General features: G+C 38.4%; 1 protein-coding gene across 1 annotated transcript in view; it reads right to left on the bottom strand.

The window, feature by feature from the left end:
• LOC125227923 (SH3 domain-binding protein 5 homolog) overlaps nt 1-15,480 on the bottom strand; it is a 38,475-nt gene that overhangs the window by 16,762 nt on the left and 6,233 nt on the right.

Here is a 15,480-nt window from a genome sequence, read left to right as displayed (position 1 = left end):
GCCGGGATAACGCAAAGAGGACGATGACTTTATTACATGTAATGTAACACTTTTTCATTGTTTGTAACAATTGTAACATATTATTCATGTGATGTTGAGTAAAGATTTTCTATGTCTATGTCAATAACAGGTTGCCGAGGTGATTCTGAGTTTATTCGCTGCAATAATCTATAAATGCAGTGAAATTGTCTATTTCTTTTACTTTTGTCTACCTCGACTTTCATAACCTCCACGTCTATAATATTGAAACGTGTCTTTCGATCCGGCGGACGCTTGGCATAAGCGAAATGTCGTGGCTGGCCGCCAAGTTATCTTACATTTATTTCGGCATTGCTGGTAAGTTATGTAAGATTAAGTTTTATTGAGACAAGACACGTGTAGGTATCTACATGTAGCAAAGATAACAATATTTATGGACAAACGAATATCGAAAAGTAAAAATTTGTCAGGATGACAGATGCGTCGATCACATTATGTTAACAAAAAGTCACGTGATATTAATCACTTTTTTCATCACTTTTGTCATCAGTGTCAGTTTAATTATCGATTGTCACTTGATGATTTTCTTACTGGTTAACTTAACCAATTAGAATCCTAGACCACTTTAGAACCCTGTTGTATTGACACCGTGCTTTGTTTGCTAAAGCAGTCACTTTGACTTTTACTGTGAACGGGTTCTACAGTGGCCTAGGATTCAGATTGGTTGACTGTACGTGTACGATTAGTCTCGTATGTCTGGATGGGCGTTTTCTATGTATAAGAGCCCTGCCGGACTAGCCGAAATGACAATCGACGCTACGAGGGCAGTCGAACAGTCAGGCTCTGTCGTGCTTTTGGGTACGCACCCAAATGCACAAACGCTTACGTTATTATCGTTATCGTATAAAACGTAGGTATAAGCATGACAGAGCCAGACTTGAGACTGCGTTTCGATCGGCGTCCAGCATCAAAGATGTCATTTCGGCTAGGCGAGCTGAAGTGAAGATGGATTTAGGCTGGTTTTGGTGTCGGCGATCCGCGCGACCAATTTGTATGAAGTTGATGTTGTCATCCGCGCCATTCTAAAACGCTCCCTGAAGTTAATATATAGTTATTTGTTATACAAGGAGGCAAAGTTGTATTTTAACGCCGAGTGTGGAATTGAAAAACGAGCAAGTGAAAGGATTCGAAAATATAATCCTGAACTTGCGAGTTTTTTTAACACACGAGAAGTAAAATACATTTGAATTTGCACCCGAGTGTAACACAAAACTTTTCCCTTCACTAAAGGGAGGAAATTAAACGCAAAAAATGCGTTTATCACTGCTTCCAGTAGTTCCACAGGTAGTAAATCATCTTTATTACTAGATTCACCTACTTTTATCAATTTTAATGTCAGTTAATTTGACTTTATTCAAGGTCAAATTACTTTACCCACTAGTGGATAAAAATGCGTTTTTACCCGCTGGTATTAAAGAACAAAACACGTGTTTCCGAGCTAGTGAGGAGAAAAACATATTAGTTCAGTGCGGATCGCTCCGAGCATTAGACGTATAATCTCACTAAACGCCTATTTCCTTAGTTAGTATACAAAATTTCAGCCACTTACTTTACTATATCTATTCGCCATTTCCACCGTATTTGTTACACAACGGTTATATAAAGGGAGCTAACAGGCGCAATTGACCTGCCGGCGGCCTTGTCTTAATTTGCCTAATTGACTGTAGAGTTGTAGAGTGTAGGCACATGCCGCGAGATGCGATGTGCAGTTTCGGAATTTCTTGAGAGTGGATACTGTGTCAAGTGAAGGGCCAGCCTTCTAAGAGGTCGTGAAACCCATAGGTCCTGGTTTACGGGCTATAATGGACCTATATGCCGAAATATATTGATTTAGACTAACACGATTTGCATTTGCACTCATAATTTTAGAACAAAACGGGACTTAATCGTGTAAACACTTACATTTATATTTGGCCGACGTTTCGAACATCACATTATGTTCGTGGTCACGGGTAGACTGGCTACCACGGCTGGCACGGCTAATAGAAGATGTTGATGCAATTCCTCGCCAGTCTACCCGTGACCACGAACATAATGTGATGTTCGAAACGTCGGGCCAAATATAAATGTAAGTGTTTACAACTTTACACGATTAAGTCCCGTTTTGTTCTAAAACTATATGCCGAAGTTAACGAAATTCAATAAAAACTACTGTACTATAAGTACATAATAATATGTTTATGTATTACGTACGGAGACCGTGTCAAATCTAAACAAAGCGTTTCTATACGAATATCCCATTACACAGGCATTGTTCGCTTTTGTCTCAGACCTGTATGGTGCAGGTGAATAGTGCAGTTTCATTATCTTGTTCTTACTGCGCAGATATGCTCATGATACACACAGGCACACACACAGGACGTGAAATAAAACTATGGAAACTACATATACAGGGTGTAAACCTAATACGGGCGAACCTCTTAACGGTGGTGAGTATAGGACGTATAAAATGTAATTAGATAACTTTTACTTAAAATTGAAATATTTTTTTTATCCATACAAATTAATTCGGCCCGCAACGTAATGCAAACACACTCCCGTTAAACGCTCGTTGACAGTTAGTCCGTTGCTTCTGGAAAGTTATGTATGAAAATGTTGGCATAATTAATGGAAGATTTTTTTTGATTGGGATATGTACATTACAGGCCGAAGTTATTTTTCATCAACCCTCCCCATCCCTCCCCCCTCTGCGTCACCCCTCTTCCCCCCCTTAAATAGCCGAAAATGCGGTTTTTCGCGATTTCTGACAAAACCGTTGTAGATACAGAAAAAGCGTGTAGGAAAAAAGTAATCCTTGATAAATTTACTACAAATCGTTCATTGACACTTTGGTTCTAGCACTTATAGGAGTTATAGGTTTCGCGTGATCCATCACGAAAGTTGGTCCTTTACTGCAATTTTCTTTAGTGAATGTTAAGTTTTCTCCCAAATTGCTTACGAAATATGTTTGATATTACTAAAATATTATAAACTGAAAATGAATTTCAGGGGGAAAAATCACTACCATGGGTGGGCTTGAACTCACGGCTACTGGATTGATACTCCAGGGCTCTACCAAAAAGCTCATCCCCAGTCATAGATACACTATATAGATCATTGGTACTCCTAGCGACTACTACCGTGAAAATATTACGTCTTAAATAGTTACTGGAATTCAAAGACATATTGGAAATTCCACCCATGGTAGTGATTTTTCCCCCTTAATTTTATTTTAGTCATGAGTTACAATATTTTAGTTATATCAAACAAATTTCGACGATTTCGTATGCATTTTGGGCGAAAACTTAACATTCACTAAAGAAGATTGCAGCAAAGGACCAACTTTCGTGACGGATCACGCGTAAACTATAAGTGCTAGAACCAAAGTGTTAATGAATGATTTGTAGTAAATTTATTAAGGATTACTTCGTTCCTACGCGCTTTTTCTGTATCTTCAACAGTTTTGTCAGAAATCGAGAAAAACCGCATTTTCGGCACTTTAAGGGAGGGTAGAGGGGTGACGCAGAGGAGGGAGGAGTGGGGAGGGTTGATGAAAAAAAACTTCGGTCTATAACGTACATATTTCAATTTAAAAAAACCTTCCATTAATTATGCCGTAATTTTAGCTAATTTCCCCCTGCTAAGTTGTCATTGATTGTCATCGCAATCACGTTTACAGTACATTGCTGCTGAGATTTTTTTCAAAAATTCATTATGGGGTGAAAATTATGAGTAAATCAAAAACACCTCTTAATTAATGATAACAATATTGAATTATACGCCTGGTTTCATTTATCGCCCTTATTACGTTTACGCGCTGTATAGCGTGAAATAAAACTATACCACGTGGGCCATTTTTTTAAAGTTGTCCACCCCAGTTGTTTTTGGATTTGGAAATTTTTATGTGGGTTCAACTCAGAATCGCGAGCTCTTCCAATCCTAATAGGAGAAAAAAAGTGTCTCAAGGTTTTTTTCCCATTCCGTTACCATTTTTTCATACATTTTGTATGGCGGTATCGGTAACGGAATGGAAGGTTTGAAAAATGTATGGAAATCTTGGGACATTTTTTTCTCCTATCAGGACCGAAAGAACTCGCGATTCTGAGTATGAATCGCGTAAAAAATACCCGTGTTACAAAAAAAGTGGGGTGGACAACTTAGAAAAAAATGGCTCACGTAGATATGAATTTGTAATAGATTCTGAGTTTGAACTCTTCAAAGGCCATGTGGCGTCTCCGCAGTACTGACTGTACCCGTACTCCTGAGTTACTACCACGGTATACCTACTCCATTTCAAATACGAAGGTCCGATAGTACCTACTTGAGATAACAAAATGGCTTATCTTATAATTTTTGCCTAAGAGGCAATCCATATATTACGTCACACAAAATGTCGATTTTTAAATAATAAAAAAAAAGATTTCGTTTCTTTTTTGTTTGAAAGCTGAATTAGTCGGGAGTGTTCTTAGCCATGTTTCAAGAAAATCGGTCCACTATATATGTATGTCGAGGTCTTTTTCAAAATTTTAATTACTAAAATAAAATTCTATGTGTAATATTAGGCCAAGTTTCCAAGAGTAGCTGTGATGTGAAATAACTTTGTTCGCAAGGCGGCCTTTATAAGGTTTCCTGAAAAATCAATATCTCTAAGGCACGGTTACACCATACACATGATGTGATATAACAGTACTAGCTTGCTTTTGCCCGCGGCTTCGCCGGCGTTAGAAAGAGACAAAATGTAGCCTATGTCACTTTCCATCCCTTCAACTATCTCCACCTAAAAAATCACGTCAATTCGTCGCTCCGTTTTGCCATGAAATACGGACAAACAAAAAGACACACACACTTTCCCATTTATAATATTAAGTATGGATATGGATTAAGTTATACAGATTGATAAGGTCAAAACTATATCATAGATATTTATCTATTTGATCGTATAAAAAATACCAATAAGGCCAATAGTCGCTGTGTTAAAAACTGGTGCCTAAGCCAATTCTTGGGACCAGTTGCTAAACGCATCCCAGGGTAAAGACTGGGATAGCGATGGAAAATAGAGAAAATAAATACTACGTATAATAGTAATTGTAGGGGGCATAGCGAATGATATTCCGCTTTGTGTGGTAGGACACAGCACAGCGGATATCATCTCGCACGAATCTAGAGCAGAGCCCAACTGGGGTAGTACCTCCGCCTTACAGAAGACCGCAGCCAAATAGCACTAGATCCTACTCATAGTGTTATGTTCCTGCCGGTGAGTAAGGCTGCCAGAGCTCAACGAGGGTGCGGTGTGCTGATGACGGGAGAACTTACGGAACTGACTTATTCCGTCTATTGTCTTTTGAGTCGTCGGCAACCCGAACCCTCCTTGGAACTTGTACCTACACTCCTTTTTACTGTGCATTTAACACAGCAAAAGGGAATGTACAAGTTTCTAATGGGGTGGCAACGCGCATGTGACACTCTTTGAGTTGCAGGCGTCCATAGGTGACGGTGACCGCTTTCCATCAGGCGGGCCGTACGCTTGTTTGCCACCGATGTATATTTAAAAAAAATAGCAAAGTATGAAGCTACATGCAGCCTCTTGCTATTTATGCATTAAATAGAGAGAAATACATTGAGTCAGGTAACAACGCTACTCTACTGCATGATGGTCCATTAATAGGCAATATCCGACCTAACGAGTTAGGTCAGAACAAAAAACTCATCTATTTAGTGGTACCAGATCAAGAGCAAGTTATACTAACTATTCATCGATAACCAGTAATAAATAGTAGATAACCATTAAACACAGTGTAAACATATTACCATAACGCCTAAGGGACCATCTACACACAGGCGACGCATGTCGTGAGACGCGGAACGGACGTCAGCGCCACGCCGCCCGGATGTAATTTAAAAAACGTCTCCTCAAGGACGTATAGAAGCGTAGACGACGCCCTCCGCGAAGTACGCGTACGTTTTATCTGAGTATTCATTCGTTTTAATCCATAGGCAACCCTATCGTCCGACGCTGCGCACGTGCGGCTCTTTGTAGGCATTTAAAAGGCGGCATTTTGTGAACATCAAAGCAGTGGGCCTTCTGACTTCTGTACTTGTACTATTATATATTCTGTGACAGAGGATCAAACCTCCTCAGGTAGGTAAATGTCAGGAGAAATCTTGACACATGGCAACCCTCGTACTATCTGAGCAAATCGGCGTTGAAAGGCCATCACGCTCCATATAGCCCAAGGTCCATTCAGTTTACTTACATAACATATTAGTTCGCAAAAACCTTCTAGATACCCAGTGAGGTTTCTAAAAATCCCTATCAAGAGATTCAAACGCAAGACCTTTGGCTTAGCAGGCAGGGTCCATTATCCACTAGGCCAGACCGGTCGTTAAAAATGAACTTATAATATTATGTTTGAGTTTATTACAGAATATTTTCTTCTTTACTTTATACAAATATACATCAACGCGATTTGAACCTACAATTTTTGACCACCACACATGTATAAGGTAATATATTTTTTGTAAATAAAACCTCTTTTATTTAACCTGAAAGTAGACATATTTTTATACTAGAGTCATAATATAAATATTGTTATCACGTTACACTTAAGATTAGCGCTCTTATGTATTGTTTTGGCACAGTTATCTATACCGGCTGAAAACCTATTGATAGAAAAAAAAACAACAATTTGTTATGTCTGTAGCTTTAAGTTTGGTCACGAACTTACTACTAAACATATTTAACAGTTGACTTCTAGGACAGTGAAATCAAAATTAGTGAAATAAAAAATTGAAAATTAGCGTGTCAAATGAACTCAGTAAAATCCACTGAGTTGTCCGTCTTTAATTGCAGTTTCCGGGCGTCAATTTTTGTAAGTTGAAGTTAACAAAAACATTAAAAATGCCTCGTTGCGTGATATTTAATTGCAACAACACAAAAATTATGACATTCAAGGGCCTGATACATATTTAAAATCACAGGCAAGTAACAACTTCAGTACAAAATCTGACACGCTCGGCCCCTATACGAATAGAGGAACTTGTTTCTTCTATCCAAATCTAGTTCTGTGGTATCGAGCAATTTTCACTATTGCCAAGATTAGACAATTCAGATACCTATCTCGAATAAAAGAAAGTTGGCAAGTGATTGATGACCCTAGAGAATTGCCGAGTAACATGGCGGAATAATTCAGACTAATCAATTCTCATTTGTTCAGGATTCGCGAGGTTTGTTTCTAATCAATCTTCTTTAGTAGTTTATGTAACTAAATACGTATTTAAAGTCTTAGTTATATTTGTTGTTATATCCTATATCGTTGTCTGAGTATCAACAACACCAGCCTTCTTGTGCTTACGGTGGGACTCAGTCAGGCTGTGTAAAAATGTCCTATGATATTTACTTATTCTTTTATTACCCTCTTGATGAAAGTGGTTTCCAGAACATTTTGAGCGTAGGGCATAGTGATCTCGCTATATCTGCATAATTATTATTATTACTATAAATCTAACTGTACCTACTTACGACAGTTAGGACCCTTTTTTAAAGAGGGGAAATTACGCCTACCACATAGGCGCGGGGACAGGCCTGGGGCCTGGGGATGGGGTGGTTATGTCGGACTCCACAGGCTGATGAGACCCATAGTTCACCCACTAAAACCACTCTGATGCCCGTCGGCGTCGCTTTGCAATAGGACGAGGTTCCCAGGACGACGAAGTACTCTTCCGCAACCTCGCCAGAAAGCAGTGGGTATTAGAACCCTGCATCAACTTGATCTCTCGGTTTAGCCCATGGTTGACTGGTAGATAATGCCATCATCATCAACATCTCAGCCGGTAATCACCCACTGCTGAGCATAGGCCTCCCTTTGTGTACGTCACATATCTCGGTCCATCCAGAGTCCTTTGGCATTATGTCCGCCATTTGCACTTTTCTTACAGAGCCTGTATCCCATAAAGGGGTAGGCAGAGCACATGAACTACTCAAGTTTCAGTGCCACTCTTGGCAAAAAAGGGGTTGAAAGAAAACGAAACTTATCCCACTTTTCTTATTGTGCAATAAAGTACTGTATAAATCAATGTTTGACAATTATTCATCCATTGTAATGGTTCCATGTTAAGCCAGCATTAAACGAAGCATTTTAAACTTGCACCGTTGTCTGTTACATTGCGAAATTATTCCAAGATTCTTCTTATAGGCTTTACGCACTATAAATCACAAATAACAGACTTAATATTTCTGATAATCAACGTAGAGGTAGAGGATAAGAATGATGTAGGTTTCTTTTTATGAAACTACTAGCTTTTGCCCGCGGCTTCGCTCGCGTTAAATTCGAAAATTGCGGAATGCTCCATACAAACTTCCACCCCCCCCCCTTAAGGGAAGTCGAGAGTTAGAAAGAGACAAAAAGTAGCCTATGCCCCAGGGGGGGGGGTCACGTGGTCTATTTGTATGGCCAATCTAGGCTCCGGGGGGGGGGGGGGGGGGGTCATGCCCCCCCCTGGATCCGCGCGTGCCGTTTTGCCGTGAAAGAGTGCCCATTGAAACTTGGGGTGCTGTGGACTAAAAGTTTATGGGCGCACTCGGCGTTGTCACTTTTCAGTTCTAAAACACTGTTCACACTGTTGACGTCCAGCGGAATGATCATCAGTTGGCCCTTTCAGAATTTACGAACACATTCACAAAAATTAATGATTTTTTTTCGCGACTCCGCGGAGTAGTTCCCATAGTAAAAGTAGCTAAGATCACCCCGTAAATTATACATGACCAAAGAAACTACAAGTGTACTGCACAATAACAAGTCATTTCAAAAAGGAAATGAGTTCATACCTAGTCTTAGATGCAGACGAAGCTAATTTCCGTTAGGTACGGGTTGTAGATACAGATATTAAGAGGATACGATACCGAAGCACGAAATCAAATTTGAGATTTTTAGGTCTTTATCGCCGTCGCGCTGACGGGGGCGGCACCCACAGAGAGGCCCTGTGTGCGTGCGCGTGGCGCACGCACACACCCACGTCCACCGCCGGCACAAGTACTTACTCGCGCTCAAGCGCTCTCTTTAATTGTCTAGTTTCGGACTTCTGATGCAAAATGTTTTGGACTCCGTGAAGATATTAAGTGTACTGATTTGACTAAAATGCAAATTTGTAATGTTTTAAGGAATAGTAGAAACAATTCCTTATCTTATACATAATGTGATTATCTTAAAAGATGATTTCTTTTAAGAGTCACATTGTTAGCGAAATAAAGTTATTCGGTATGTAAAAAGCTAAAACCTTTTCGATTTCAAAGAGAAGCCATATTATAGGAGTAGGTACGTACAATCAACCAATTAATCTGAATCCTAGGTCATTGGCCAATCTAGACCCTTTCACAGTAAAAGTAAAACTGACTTCTGTAGCAAATAAATGACGGTGTCAATACGACAGGGTTCTAGAGTGGCCTAGGATTCTACATAATTGGTTGACAGTATCTACCTACCAAAAATGTATGTGAATCTTATTCTTTTTTTTTGCACATGTTTGACAGAAGTGACAGCGTAGGAAAATTTAACTAGGTAACAATTTGGTACCTATTATATTACCAGACACCGGATTATGTTCCAAGGTAATTAGAACTTTTAAGCAGAATTCTAACAAAAAATCTGCCAAACAAAATCTTATTGCATATGAAGCATAAGGACCTTTTTCAGATGGAAAGCTACATATGCATCTTATATTTCTAATTTTCTAGGGTTGTGTATACATATTACCTACCTAGCATTAGAAATACAAGGCTTAGCACAGAACAAGACCAACCATAAAAATGCTTAACTAATTTGCCAGCTAAATTTAAACCTAGGTATCGGTACTTAAACGTATAGATACTTTTGATATTTTTATTATTTAAAACTTATTTATACTTACATATCAGCATTTCTGTTACCATAGAATTAAAACGTATATAACACTCATTTCATCTACCAACTAAGGATATCTGTAATCTACATACAAATAAGGCCCGGTTAAAAGTCTCGAAATTGTTATGTACATTTTATAATTAGATAAGTGTAAATGGGTCAAAAAATTGGGTCCATGTGCAATTGTGCATTAAGTAGGTGCACTTTTCCCAAATTGCTGCATGAATGAAATAAGGCCCATCAGTAACTTAACAAAAAATAAGGTATTTCTTACATACCGAATTAAGCGTAATTGTGTCGCTTAACTTCAAACCTGGATAAATCCATTCTGCTACAAGGTTAATATATATTTTTAATATATTCAATCTTAAAGCAGAATGGATTTAAGTACCCAAGTTTGAAACTAAGCGACACAATTGATAGTATGTATCTAGGAGATATTTTCTTTACAAAATCGTATTATTCAAGAGCGCTATGATAAACGCACGTCGAAATAAAGTAAAATTGACAATATTTACCGATGAGATTTTGCTCTGTGTGTAATGGTAAACATTAATAATATGAAAAGTAATTGTTTCAGTCAGAGCATCTTCACTCGTCAATTTCGTCTTACTCTTTAGTTGTGAAACATGGGTGACAAAGGACGGTCGCCAGAAGGAAAAGAATAAAAATATATGGATACCTATATATATTATAATATTTTCAGTACAGATGGTGTTTTTTTACGCACTAGTGCGAGAAGTGGTTCATTATATGGCAGGTCGAAACTTCGGAGGCTCATCTGTACTGAAAAAGTCGTACGATACACGTGCGAAAAGGAAATTCGTAACTCGTGTCGATTTAAAACACTCCCTTCGGTCGTGTTTTAATTTATCGCCACTCGTTTCGAACTTCCTTTTTTACGCACTTGTATCGTAATGTACTATTATCCCGTAGGACAGCAGGTTACTTCAAAGTACTTTAATTAACTACCTAATTTTAATGTTGTCTTCGATTCCCGTCGTCGTTCGTCGTTCGTCGAATCCCGGTAAGGGTATTTATTTGTGTAATGAGCACAGATATTTGTTCCTGAGTCATGGATGTTTTCTATGTATATAAGTATGTATTTATCTATTTAAGTATTGTTTTGTATTTATCTATGGGATATGGGTTAAATTGTGGCGTAGGCGAGAGGCTGGCAACCTGTCACTGCAATGTCACAGTTTCGTTTTCTTTCAACCCCTTATTTGCCAAGAGTGGCACTGAAGCTTTAGTAGTTTCATGTGTTCTGCCTACCCCTTTATGGGATACAGGCGTGATTGTATGTATGTATGTTATCTATTTAAGTATGTATTATTTATTTATTTATTAGTAAAAACATGTTTACATGACATTACAGTAAAACCAATGCGTCACGAAACTTAGATAACAAAAAAGAAAAAAAACAGTAAGTAAGAAAAAAAAAACAAACAATAAAGTTTAAAACTAAACAATTTATTTGGGCGATGACGTAACAGCGTGGCTCCGTTGCATCGTTTGCCCCGGTGTAGGCTTCGGCAAGTTGCCCCGGAATCGCCGAAAAACCACACCTTTCGGCCAGAAGTCTGCGCTCGCGATGGTGTCCTGCGTTATATCGTCGCCTAGCACCCATAGTACAAGCTTTGCTTAGTTTGGGGCTAAGTTGATCTGTGTAAGGTGTCCCCAATATTTATATAATTATTTAATTACTTACCATAATCATAATGTAATAAAATGTGCATTTTTTCGTGGTTACCAACATGCATACCAACCATAAAAATGCTTAACTAATTTTCCAGCTATATTTAAACCTAGGCTATTTAAACGTATAGATACTTTATATACTTTTATTATTTAGATCTTATTTATACTTTTCGGCAAAGCATTTTTGTTACCGCAGAATTAAAACGTTGGTAATACTCATTTCATCTACCTACTAAGGGCATATGTAATGTCAATGCAAACAAGGCCCGGCTATTAAGTTTCGAAATGTTATGTACATTTTATAACTTGATAAGTGTAAATGGTTCAAAAATTTCGTGCAGTAAGTAAAAAAGTAAAAAGTAAGTATTATTAAACAGAAAAACTATGGGTCTTATTTGATGCAGGTATGAAATAAGGCCCATTCCGCCCATGTGTCCACATGTTCACAACCTTCGATACCCAAGAAGTAGCGCTGCGGAAATAGAGATGGATCGGATATAATCTTCAAAGATGAGCTATCAACAGCGCCAGTATTTGAGTGGTGGCCTCAGAGTGGAAGGCGACCCCGCAAACGCCCAGTACTAAACTTATGATACACAATACACATAAACACAATACATTATAAGTTATAAAACTTAAGAAGCGAGCGATGGGCCTTATTTAGAGAAGTAACTATTTAGGGCATTTTTTGATTCTATGTCTGCGAAGAAAATATACAAAACGGCATGATTGATAAAACTTAGAAGAATTATAAGCACTGGGCCTTATTAAGGGCAGGTACTGGTACCAACCTGAACAAACTATGTATTACTAAATAAGGCCCATCGTTTTTTTAAATATTTTAAAACATGACTTAAATTATTAATATTATGTCTGTTTTTATTGTGTGTAAATAAGTACATATAATATGACTAATATAACTACTTACCTAATTGGTGTTCGGCAGAATAGTAATAAATAAAGAATGATGACCGAATACCAAATTTTCGGCAAAATGGCTGAAAAGACCGAATACCAAATAGTTGCCTAATATTCGTGGAATCTATCGTAAAATACAGCATAACTTTATAATTGTTACTAGTAAACCAATGACGAGAAAAGTTATGCATGTATAAAATAAACCTATACCTGTATGCAATTGTTACGTACCTATACTTATAAAAATATGGACTTAGTATTGCAAACGGGACTTAATCGCGTATTTACTATGTTTTAAACACTAACCTCCGACGTTTCAAGGACGGCATTGTCCCCGTGGTCTCGGAGCAGACTGGTCTTTTTTGGACCACCAATTTTAAATATGAACATATAATAGTTACGTATTTCTAACTAAAAAGTTCGTCAAACACGGTATGTCGATATTTCGACGTAGTATATCGATAACTTTTCACATCACTAGATTATCGACATTAGATGTCGAGTATTTCCCATCACTTTATTTCAGTGTACGTATATAAAAACTTAGCCCCGCCCCTAAATTTGGTGCGATAGGGACAACTGCAGCTCAGGCGCGAAATCCCGCGTAAAAACTGCAAAAATCGAGGTTCCGCTCTCGACTGTTTCCTCCTCCAAAACTTAACCAATCGTTACGAAATTTGGAAATCAGAATGACAAGGAAATTATCTGTGTCGGACCGTTTCGTTTTTTTGAATAATTGATCTCAGTTTTGAATACCACGCCTTTCTTTCTGGCAAATTCAATTAAGCCGTTTTGGCCAACTTTGAGAAGCTCTAATTCCTTTTAAAACAAAAATATCAAAAAAAGCAAAACGGTCCGACACAGATATTGATAATAAAAGTCTATGTTGAAAAAACCATTGATCTAGCTTCAAAAACCAGAGAGGAAACAGGCGAGAGCGTTTGTATGGAGAAATGAGGGGTATCGTAGCGTCTTAATGGCGGCCTTGACTAACCTTAACGGGTTAAAAAGGGTAAAAAAAATGCTGCAATTGTGATGAAAGTGTATAAAATTTTCCTCTCGGTAGTTTACCGTGGCGAACGATATAACGATATGCTACTGGCACTGTCTCACTTGCATCAAATGCACCAATCCAATTGTCAATAAGGAAGAGAGATAACTAGTGCGGTAATATACCATGTGTAATGTAAATTTTTAATGGCCGCTGTACACATATGGCCAACGGTTCCACCAACCCTTTGTGAAACCCCTTGGCCAAGATAAGAGCCGCTGTTTACACATTGGCGAACCAATCACTTGGCATTGGCTCTTCATGAAAGATGGACGTGGAATGGAAAAGTCTAGGAAATTCTAGGTCATAGACGTTGACAGAAAAATTTGATTAAAAAATAATAACCCCGTAGTAAAATTAAATTATTTGAAATATTAACAATTTTTTGAATATTATGATAAGAGCATTTATCTTTTTTAGGAAATACATTAAACATTTGCAAGGTTATTTTATTTTCTAAAATCTACAATATTATTGACATAGATAAACTTATTATTTTCGTAAATATTTCACTACTGTCCTCTCTGACGGCTGACGACCAACTGAATGAAGCGCCAACGTCAGTGTTGCCAGATGGGTTTGACGTTCCGTTACGCACACTTCTTAAAAATAGTACGCCAGTTCAAGTTTGGGTACACGAAAATGACAAAAATCAAAATGTATAGTCTACCAAGAAATACATAACTCATGATAAAAAAAAACAATATCTTTTCATACAGAGATTGCAAAGAAAGTAATACAGCCATTTGTGTTTGTTAGGGTTCCGTAGCCAAAATGGCAAAAACGGAACCCTTATAGTTTCGTCATGTCCGTCTGTCCGTCTGTCCGTCTGTCCGTCTGTCCGTCTGTCACAGCCGATTTACTCGGAAACTATAAGTACTACAGTGATGAAATTTGATGGGAATATGTGTTGTATGAACCGCTACAAAATTATGACACTAAATAGTAAAAAAAGAATTGGGGGTGGGGCCCCCATACATGTAACTGAGGGATGAAAATTTTTTTTCGATGTACATACCCGTGTGGGGTATCAATGGAAAGGTCTTTTAAAATGATATAAAGTTTTCTAAAAAACATTTTTCTTAAAGTGAACGGTTTTTGAGATATCAGCTCTCAAAGTCGTAAAAAGTATGTCCCCCCCCCTCTATTTTTATAACTACGGGGTATAAAATTCTAAAAAAAATAGAGGTGATGCATGCTAATTAACTCTTTCAACGATTTTTGGTTTGATCAAAGTATCTCTTATAGTTTTTGAGATAGGTTGATTTAACTGTAATTTTGGTTAAGTTATTGGTTTATTATATTTGCTGCTACGGAACCCTTTGTGCGCGAGCCCGACTCGCACTTGGCCGGTTTTTTTTTAGTAAAAGGTACCACTTAATCGATAAGGTTAGTTTATAGACGAATCTTTATGGCATTAGCGCCTTGTCGGCAACCGGAAAAACGGTAAAGCTAGGAACATACTACGCGGACGTTTAGCTAAAGCTAGGAACATACTACACGGACGTCCGTCGTAAATCGACCGCGGACGGGAATCTGGACAATGAAATTACATATAACCGTGCAAACTATCGGTCGACGGACGTGGACGTGGCCTTGAGCGCATGCATGGACGTCCGATCGAAATCTGGCTCGCTGGATGTTTTGTTCCGTGCACACTGATCGGTCGCGGTCGCGGTCGATTTACGACGGACGTCCGCGTAGTATGTTCCTAGCTTCAGGCTCCTCTACATATTCGCGCAAAATGGGCCAACAAACGGGACGCAGCTTTTTTTAGAGGAGGACGCAGCAGTTAGAGGGAGTTCGCAATACTGATATCTCGCTCTGTTGTATAGCTGCGTCCCGTATGTTGGCCTGTGCTGGGCTAATATGAAGAGGGGCACGTACGTTTTACTA

This window comes from Leguminivora glycinivorella, chromosome 7 (genome assembly GCF_023078275.1).
Source record: "Leguminivora glycinivorella isolate SPB_JAAS2020 chromosome 7, LegGlyc_1.1, whole genome shotgun sequence".
NCBI lineage: Eukaryota > Metazoa > Arthropoda > Insecta > Lepidoptera > Tortricidae > Leguminivora > Leguminivora glycinivorella.
Note: the sequence above shows the minus strand (reverse complement) of the source record. Positions and strands in the feature narration are given on the sequence as shown.